At 37.2% G+C, this 10,903-nt stretch overlaps 1 long non-coding RNA gene across 1 annotated transcript; it reads right to left on the bottom strand.

Moving 5' to 3' along the window:
• Positions 1-3,001: 3,001 nt before the first annotated feature.
• On the bottom strand, positions 3,002-10,215 carry LOC138910820 (uncharacterized). The gene is made up of 2 exons (XR_011415978.1): positions 8,461-10,215; positions 3,002-8,055 (listed from the first exon to the last, which is right to left on the bottom strand). It is a non-coding gene; the product is annotated as an uncharacterized lncRNA (long non-coding RNA).
• Between the last annotated feature and the right edge of the window lie 688 nt (positions 10,216-10,903).

Here is a 10,903-nt window from a genome sequence, read left to right as displayed (position 1 = left end):
TAATTGATCGGAATTACAAAGCGAGGTAAGTGTCGTGATTAAACTTGACTTGAGGGGATAGAACCCTTAAATTATTTGTTATGTGAAATGCATGTGAACGACGTATAGGCGAGGTGATGAGTGTCTATACGTCGTCAAATTAATTATTTGCATAATTATTTAAAAATCCTAAATTCGTTTTAATACACGAATTAATTGTTATGATAATTGTTTCTCTCCTATTCTTTGTCAAATATTAATTCTTGAATTCCTGAAATAATTGCTACATGCTGATTTGATTTATGTGCATTAATTGCTACTTGACATTTAGCATATTAAATAGTAAACTGCCTATTTTCTCCCTGATTTTCATAATAAATTGCTATTTATCATTGTTTGTTTCATAATTAAATCATAATTATTGTATGCTTGTTGTCTTAAAAAATTTATATTAATTATTATATTTATTGGGGTAATTTCTTCTATAAGAATTGGTAAATGGATATATTGGAGGAGCGGGTTGCACGCCACAACAGAATTGATTAAAAGTCCATATTGGGGGATCGGGTTGCACGCCGCAACAGACTTGTTTAAAACTCCATATTGGGGGATCCGGTTGCTCGCCGCAACAGACTTATTTAAAAGTCTATAAATACTTGATTAAAATAAATATATGGGAGGATTGAAAATGAATATGTTGTGGTAGCGGGTTGCACGCTGTAACGAAAATTGATTGAAATAACAATTGGTTATGACTGCTGAGTTGGCTTCAACTATTAGAAATGAGTTACCTGATTTAATTATATTATTGTGGTTATTACTATTATTGCGTACAGGTTAATGTAAGTGACCTGCCTTAGCCTCATCATTACTTCGTCGAGGTTAGGCTCGACACTTACTAGTACAGGGGGTCGGTTGTACTGATACTACACTCTGCACTTCTTGTGCAGATTTCAGAGTTGGTCCCAGCGGCGTACCATAGACTTGCTTGGATTTTAGCTACCAGGGGAGACTTGAGGTATAACTGCACGGCGTCCGCAGTTCTGAAGTTCCCGTCTACTTTACTTTAGCTGTGTGTTTATTTTCAGACAACTTTATTGTATTCATACCTTTATTTGTATTATTCTAGAAGCTCGTGTACTTGTGATACCAATTCTGGGATGGTATTTAGACACCGTTATTTTTATGGATTATTCACTACATTTCAGACTTTACTTCCGCATTTGTTTCTTTGTTATTAATAAATTTAAAAATTATTTTAAAATAGATAATATTATTCTAACGTTGACTTGCCTAGCAAGTGAAATGTTAGACTCCATCACGGTCTGAAGGTGAAAATTTAAGGTCGTGACAGTACCAGTCGTGAAGCAGATATACTTTGAACAAACCAATATCATTCTATTTGTTCTACTCTAAACAAGCATTGTAGTTTTCTTTAGATCTGTTGTGTAGTTAGTGAGAGAAGAAAAAAAAAAGATAAACACTAGTGAGGCATTGTATCAAGAAGAGAGAAGTGACATAGTGACTAAGATGTTGGTGTAAAGCTACATCAACTCTCTTGTAATCGAGGAACTTCAATACTGAAAGAGAGCACCCTTGCAACCCAAGGGGACTGGACGTAGGATTCACATTGAATCCGAACCAATATAAAAATTCCGGTGTCTTTAATTCCTGCACATTATTTCTGCTTTACTTATATTTATTTCTTATCTTCAGTCGACTAATTGGTAAACTAGTCAACTACTTAGAATACAAAAAGAAAAATCGATAATTCACCCCTCTTTGTACTTTTAACCTATAAAGAAAAGTGTTCCATAAAGACCCAGAGATCTTTAATAGCTTTCCCCACTCCAAAACCAAGACGAAAAGGGGTGAGTTTAATAATGCAGGGGCTAGTAAGTCTATATTTGGAGAATATGACATTTCTCCAAAGGGAATTCTCACAACCATTTGCACATTTTTTTGTAAGACATAAAATCTCTAACACCTAGATGGCCAAACATCTTGTCAAGAATAACAGTGCTCCAACTCAAAAGGTTGAAGGACTTCTATTCCTTGTTTCCATGCCATAAGAAGTCCCTACGAAGTTTGACGAGCTTCTTAGATATAGAAGCAGAGAGAGGAAATAAAGCATAGTGTAAGTAGGAAGGGATGTGAGTCATTTATCCATTTGACTCGCCAAATGGCTAGGAATACATGACTATTTATAGAAGAAATCTTTCATGTATCTAGCTTACATTACATGTAAACATAATAACTAATTCCACACACCTCACATCTTTCAAGGTACATGGATGACACTACTAGACATTGTATCTTCCAAAGTACATCAATGTATTCTATACTCTAATACATGTAATAAATTAATATTCTAGTTCATAACCTATTATAAAAAATGAAAACAAGTTTATATTGTTCACATTTCAATATCATCTTAGCTGGGTAAAGATAACAAATGATGATAGTAAGAATGAGGAAGGACTAGGTCTTCTGGGATCTAAAGGCATTGTCGAAGATTCTAATGGTTGTATCATTATGGAATTTGCACAATCTCTAGGAAAGGGCAGTAGCAATTGGTAGAGGAAAGGGCAGTAGCAATTGGTAGAGGCAAGGGCTGCTTTTCTTGGTGTCAAATGGTGTATATCACACATTTATCAGTACTGTATATTGTCCTTGAGTGACCTGACTTGGAATCAGTAGGAAACTATAATGGAGACTAGACGGCTCCTTCAGCAGGTTAACTATGGTTATCAACATTGTTATAGGGAGGCTAATCAAGTAGCCGATGTTCTTGCAAAATAGAGCATTGAGGAAAAGGATTCTATGTTCTTCAATTCCAGGGAACTCCCTAAACAGGCAGTAGAACCTTATATACTTGATAGAATGCATGGCACCTATTAGGCACAAACAGAAAAGAAATATATTCGCAGGACTAGAATGTGGAACTGTACTTGGTGTATTTTTGGATATGTATAGGGGGAAGTTTTATGATATGAAGACTTTTTTTATTTAACTCCACCTTGAAGTGGCGAAGGGTTTAATATGGACCCCTACCCTGTCTATTATTGAATAACCATTATACAAAAAAGAAAGAGGGGGACATGTACCAAAACCTCTTCGGACAAAGGACCTAGATAACAAAAATTAAGTTACATGGTCAGAAGACCTTGATAGAGCACTACGTAAAGCATTAGAGTTCGCACAAGGAACTTTATAAATCTCAGCCGAACAACTAGTAAATTCTACTGCTATGATGCAGTTTTGAAATCTTGGAAGGATATGATAGGAGGTCCTTTTCTTCCATGCTCTGCGACCTGTGAAATTCTTTCATTGTGGATCAAAGTTCCATCCGGAGTATTTTTTGGTTATGATTCTGAAAGAATGAAGTTGCATTCTATCCCTAATCAATGTGCCTCTAGTCTGTGGTGGTAATTCTGATTCTTGTAAAAATAACATATGGACTTGAAGAAGAAAAATTCTCTCTAGAAATATTACCATTGCCCGACATCTTTAACATCATACGCGTGGTCTGACGCGACGCCAAGATAAGCATGCCGGCGGCGATGCTACCGGCGGGTGCTGAACCATAAAAGGTTCCCCCCTGCTATCCCTTCAACATCAAAAGCCCCAATACAACAAAAATCAGACTACATGACTGTGCTGAAGGAAGCACCATCTCCACCTCCCAATAAACCTAGCTCTAAGGTTATTGCTCGACCGACTACTCACAATGGCATGCCGACAGTAATTTTAAAAACTGAAGACTACTATGGTGTTATGATTGAAGAATGCAAGTGGACTCTGGCCGACAAGTTCACATATGGCAGACCTAAAATTTAACTAATCAGATCTAAATTTCTAGAACAAATGCCTCTCAAAGGAAAAGTAAGGATTGGAGCTTACAGCTATAGGCACGTTTTCATAGATTTCGATGGAATCTGATTTTAACACTGTTTACTTTCAATAATTTATGGGAATCTTTAATTCTATTATGAGCATGTTTAAATGGTCTCCTGATTTTGATGCTAGTAAGGAAACCTCTCTTGCCCCTATATGGGTCTTTCTCCCCAAACTAAATTACCATTTATTTAATTGGGATTACCTCAAACAAATTCTTACTCAAATCGGAACTCCTTTGAAAGAGGATATTGCCACCATCATCACATCGAGACCCAATTTAGCTAAAGTAACAGTCGAGGTAGATGTTCTCAAGCCTATGCAAAAATCAGTGTGGTTTGGCAAAGAATAACAGAGAATAGGCTTGAAAGGTCATGTACATAAGTTGGACTAGGAAGGGGTTCCTGTGTTTTTCAAAACTTGTAAACTTCAGGGACATGACAGCTCCAAATGCAAAGTGGAAGCGCGAAAGAATGCTAAACTAGCTAAGGATCTCAAGGATAACCAACAAGATAACCCAGGAACACAAAGCAGAGAGGAAGAAAGAAAGAACTCTGATAACACAACTGAAACCTCAAAAAAGGAAGATGATGGCTTTACCCAATTCACAAGGAAATGGAACAAGAAGTCCGCAAACAAAAAAGGAAATGCCAATACTGCCAACTTTAACAACAAAAAGGAGGAAGTAGTACAAACCAAGGCCCTTGTTATTAATGAGCCTCAATTCCCTGCCAAGACTACCTCTATCAATGAGCCTCAAATGTTTACTAAAACTAATTCGCTTATTGAGACTCAACTACCAGCTGAGACATCCTTTAATGCAGAGCCACAACCAGAAGGACTCCAATAAAAGAAAAAGAGAAACAATAGAAGCTAAAGGAGAAAGTAAAAGGGCATGGCCAACAATTATCTTAGAGTGAAAAATATGGTGTGGCCCAAACAAAAACAGAAGTAGATCACTGCAAGAAAGATCAAAGACATCATTACCATTGAAGAGGAGACAAAAAATAGGGGGAAATCTATCCACCTACCATTCAAATAAAGCATAAATTGGAAGATATACAACACAAGAAAGTCCCTTTACCAGAAAAGGCTAATAATAATATAAGTCAAAGCACAGAAGTGATCTCAAACAACTCCACTAAGTACCCTCTTACTGCTAAAATTGCATGTGTCCAAGCAAAGTGAGGCCAACTGGTGATCGTCTTGGGATGTTTAGAGTTTCTCCCACACGACCACCCTAAAAAATATGGACATGACTTAGACTAAAACACAAGATATGAATAAAGTGATGGATTAGAGGAGGAGTTTTTAGAAGATTTGGAGTAACAAATTGAAGATGCAAAATCTGTGGAAAAGGTAGAAGAAAATTTAATACAATCTAGCGAGGATGAAGGAGAACATGTAGCTGATAGCTTATATGAACCATTGTCACCTCTTCCAGGGGATCCTATGGATCCAGTCACCAAAGAAACGGAAGAAATCACTAATAAATAGGGCCTATCCCCAAGAGGTCCGATGCACAGAAAGGAAAGAAGAGTGGCCTACAAGGTGCTCAAAAACCTTTTAACGAAGGAAAGCGGGTCACTTCCTCCTCAAATATTTCCCATGATTAAGCTTATCTCATGGAATATTAGAGGAATGAAATCAAAGAAAGCCTTCGCAAGATTCACAAATCTGGTTAAGATAAACCATATTAATTTCATTACTCTACAAGAATCTTTCTTACTAGCTTTTCACATTGACACATATAGAATAGGGCTGGGCTATGATCTTGTTGTGTCTAATGCCAATAGCAAAGTTTGATTTTTCTGGAAAGATGATTTCGACTACAATGGTTTTTCCAGAAGCAACCAACAAATCACCCTTCAAATTAACCTCAAGAGGGACAACCATATTCACTGGATCACAATGGTCTATGCCAAGTCCACAAGTGCTGAAAGAAGAAAATTATGAAGGAAGCTCAGAAATATCCACTCAATGGTCGATGGTCCTTGGACAATTCTAGGGGATTTTAACTCCATCTTATCTACTAAAGAGAAACTTGGAGGGGTCCCCTACAGGCTTAGCAAAAGTTTGGACTTTATTAACTATATGAAAGATTGTGAACTCTTTGATGTTGGCTTCATAGGGCATCCTTTCACATGGTGCAATGGTAGAAGAAGAGGGAACATGATTAGCAAAAGGCCGTATAGAGTGATGGGTAATGAAGCTTGGTATAATTCTTTCGAAGTTACTAGGGTTGATCATTTGCCAAAGATAGGTTCTGACCACAACCTCCTTCTCATGAGCTGTGATAATCGGAACGAAGATACTATTAAGTATTTGGTTCCTTAACTTCTAGTTTTCTAAACCTGACTACTTAACAATTGTGGAAAATGCTTGGGCAGAAGAATTTCAGGGCAATGCATCTTGGATACTTCAATTCAAATTGACAAGGCTATCCAAAGTACTTAGCATGTGGTCTAAAGATAGCATTGGAGATGTCTTCAAAATCACTATGGAAATGGAGGCTAAAGTTGCTATTTGTGAAGAAAATTATGATGTTGACGCCTCTAACTCGAATAGAATTCTCCTTCACAAATCAAATGCTAAGTACATTGGGTGGCTCCATCAAATGGGAGGAAGATGGAGAATCCAATTCCAATTTCTTTCATAGAACTATTAAGGAAAAAAGGAGGAGATCCAGAATTATCATGATCAAAGACTCTAATGATAACTGGGTGGAAGGAAATCATGCAATATTTAAAGTTGCAATGCAATATTTTTATACACTATTCACCCAACCTCAAGAGCCTAACAGATCTGATATTCTTAGATGGGTGGATATTGTGGTTACTGAAGAAGACAATCTGAACCTTCATCAAATTCTCTCTGAATCCGAAATTAAAGATGTTGTTTTCTCACTGGACCCCAATAGTGCGGCTGGTCCCGATGGTTATAATGGGCACTTTTTTCCAGAGTGCTTGGAGGATTATCAAACATGATGTATGCTGATTTGTTTCCTCTTTCTTTGAAGGAGCTGCTTTGACCAAGTTTATCACTCACACATATCTTGTCTTAATCCCAAAATTCAAAGATCCCACTAGTCTCTCTCAGCTAAGACCTATTAGCCTCTGCAACTTCTCAAACAAGATCCTTTCTAAGATTCTTGCAGTGAGGATTGCAACTATTCTTCCTAAAATAATTTTTGAAAACTAATCTGGATTTGTTCAAGGAAGAATCATCACATAAAGTGTCCTCCTAACTCAAGAAATTATCCATAATATCAATGATAATAGAAGTGGGGGCAATGTAATCATTAAGCTCGACATGTCTAAAGCCTATAATAAAATGTCATGGGCTTTCATAAATGTTGTTTTAAGGAAGATGGGTATATCAGAGATTTTTATCGATTGGGTCTTCAGATTAATTTCGAAAAATTGGCACTCCATTATCATAAATGGCACCAAATATGGATTTTTTAAGTCTTCCAGGGGCCTTAAACAAGGGGTTCCTCTATCTCCCTCCATTTTTATTATTGTTGCTGACGTCTTATCTAAGCCACTCAATCAACTTCATACGAACCAGAACTTCATTGGTTTCACTATGCACAAAAGAGGTCCATATATCAATCACCTCAGTTATGCAGATGACATTGTTCTCTTCTCTCCAATCCATAAGAAGTCCATTAAGCTCACCATGAATCAACTTAGAGAATATCAGGATGCTTTGGGTCAAGAGATTAATAAAGAAAAGAGCTTCTTCCTTACCCACAACAACATAGATCCTTCTATAAGGGGTAGATTGAAGGGATGGACAGGGTACAAACATCAATATTTCCCCTTCACTTACCCGGGATGCCTAGTTTACACAGGTAGAAAAAAGGTTAGCTATTTTTCATATTGTGCAACTAAGATTCTCAATAAAACTGGAGGGTGACAAGGCAAAATGCTCTCAGCCGGATGTAAAGCAATAATCATCAATCACATTTTGCAATCTCAGGCTCTTCATCTAATCTCCGCAATGGTACCACCTAAAACAATATTTGCCCAAATGAAAATGTATTTTTCTAACTTCTTTTGGGGCCAAAAGGAAGAGAAAAACAATTATCATTAGAGCTCCTCGGAGAAGATGTGCTATCCAATTGACGAAGGTGGTTTGGGCTTCAAAAACTCCAGGATATTTGTCAATCATTCACTGCAAAGACATGGTGGGGGATTAGAACAATGGACAAATGGCCAAAATTTCTCAGTACAAAATATTGTCCTAGAAGCAATTTGGTTTATAAAGTTTGTAATCCTAAGGATTCAAACACTTGGAAAACACTCATGGATATCAGGCCGAAAATTGAACCTAATATTATTTGGAAGATCAATAATGGGGATGTACTATTCTGGTGGGATAATTGGACCTCGGCTCAATCATGAATCTTGTAAACCCCTCTCCCAAGCCAGGATACATCAAAGTTAACCACTTCATTCAAGGAAATGTGTGGAATCTGGAACACCTCAATAACCATATCCCGGAGCACATTGTATAAATCTTTTTCAAAGAAGACATTGGTAAGAGAAATATCAAATACAAGACCATTTAGTACCTTACCACATATGGCAAATTTTCTTGCGCTGCTGCCTGGGACTCTTTAAGGCAAAAAAGAACCTCGGTTACTAGCATGAGTAAGATTTGGAGGAAGGAGATCCCTTTCAAAGTTTCTTTCTTCATGTGGAGATTGATTAACAAGAAACTCGCGCTAGGAGATAATATGCTAAGATTTGGCATGCATCATATTATAAAATTGCTCATGTTGTTTATCTCCTAGAGAGGAAACCACTAATCACTGCTTTGAAACCGGAGAGAGGGCAGTGAGGTTGTGGAACACTATGGCTAGACCACTAGGCATCATTACTACTAGCCAAACCTTTGGTAGCATTCTGAGGAACTAGTGGCACATGCATCCTAACAATGAGGTACACAAACTTGTTCTTCACATTACTCCTCAATTTATTTTGTGGGAATTATGGAAGGCAAGGTGTGCGAAGTTGTATGGTGGTACAAATACTACTGATAAAAGAATGTATCTTTAAATACTCTTTCATATAAAGATTGCTATTGCCAAGAAATTTGCTCCAGTGAACAATGACTGGGACTGGGGTAAAGTTTGTGAAATCAGTACCAACTACAAACCAATGCTAACAAGCATTATGATTAAATGGAAGAACCCCCTGGCAATTCTATTATCCTCAATATAGATGGTAGCTTTATTACGCTAACATAGCAAAGCCGGAGCATGTGGGATTGTTAGGAATGAAAATGGCAATTTGGTGATGGCTTTTGCCAACCCCGTTCAATTCTTGACTAACCATTTCAATGAAGCTCAGGCTGCTCTGTTTGGAGTGAATTGGTGTTGTGATAATGGTTGGTTAATTTCACTTTGGAATTGGACTCGATGATCCTGGTTCAGATGATACAAGGTAAGGCGAGTATGCCCTAGAAAATGCAAAGAACCGTGAAAATTATAGTGATGAAGGACAAGCAACATCACATTGCTGTTAGACATTCCTATAGGGAAGGCAATGTCATGCTATGAAGACTTAAGCAGGAAGGAAGATACCCAACAATGTAATTTTTGTTATATGAAGAGTTAGAAAGGTGGATATAAGGTGGTATTGAAGGGATCTTTTCTATAACTCTTGCAGGTGTCGGGTTTATGTCCCTCTTCGCTTTTCTGCATATTTGGAATGATATATAGGACCACGCCACCTAGCGGCACAACTTTATAGAAAAGAAAGAAAGGGAGCACATCAAGAAGGAGAAGGAGAAAATAAAAATAAAGATACATTTTGGAAAAAAGTCACCAACTTGTTTGCACATGGAATAATTTCACTAACAGGGTATGTTGCTCGGATTCTCAAAACATGCTGCTGCACCCTTATCAGATCCTCCAAAAAAATGTCGTTGCACCCCTGTCAGATCCTCTAAAAATGAATAACTTTTGGAATATCTCACATATACTCGGCGATAGTTTTCAAAGATCCATGCAATTTTGAAGGATCCGAGCTAGTATTCAAACCTCAACCTGAAATCTTTATCAGGAAACCTCAGTGAATAGAAAAGGTCTAACCTCAAACCAGTACCAGTACCGTTTGTAATGCAGAGGGTTAATGTCATTAAGCAATTTTAATACCAGTGGAAGAGATTATATTTATAGAAGAATCGCATATGGTATAAAATAAGAGGGCAACTACCTAAGTATATGCTTGCACCACACGCAAGAGATATATTTCAATATGTTCTTCAAGTGATCAAAGAATATTACAGATCACAATAAAAGAAAGCTTAAAGATACCTTTCGGAGAAAAGGTCACTAACTTGTTTGTATATGTGCGAAAAAACATTTGAGCATTGAATTCAAAAGCTTAAGGCAATAAGTAGAGTGGCTCGAGACATTGTAAATCTTTACACAACCAATCAGGGACAAATGTATTTTGTAACAATACGAAATATATAACTTCATAAAAAGAATTAGTGGATATATAACAAAGAGAAGATAACTTACCCTCAAACGCTACCAATTCCCCATATATCCAACAATTCGACGTTGTTTGTGTAAAAGACTCCAAGGTTTGGACAGTGAATATGAAATTCTAGGATTGAATACGACAAGTCTACCAACACCAACTTAGCTAGGCTTTTAGAATTTAGGTAAAACTTCCTCACACGCATTTGACGAAACTCTAATAACTTGAGTTTCGTGTGGCGAATGCTCAAATTCTTCAGACTATACTCCGGAATCGAGTACAAGTACAAAGCATGAAGGTACAAATTCTCCGACATCTCACAATTACATATAGCATCTCAGTTAGTGTCTCCTCGTTTAGACTGCATTCTGTGAGTATTAAGGTTTTAACATTGATGCAACCTTTAAAGGGTGAAGCATCCCTTAGTAAATATTCATTTAGTTCCACCACTTGAATAAGTTCTCCATGGAAAATGCTTACTGGTACATGCTTCTAAGAACAACCTCGCGCGAATTCAATCTATAATC

Source organism: Nicotiana tomentosiformis, chromosome 5 (assembly GCF_000390325.3).
Source record: "Nicotiana tomentosiformis chromosome 5, ASM39032v3, whole genome shotgun sequence".
NCBI lineage: Eukaryota > Viridiplantae > Streptophyta > Magnoliopsida > Solanales > Solanaceae > Nicotiana > Nicotiana tomentosiformis.
The sequence above is the reverse complement of the archived record's forward strand: the minus strand, read 5'-3'. Positions and strand labels throughout refer to the sequence as shown.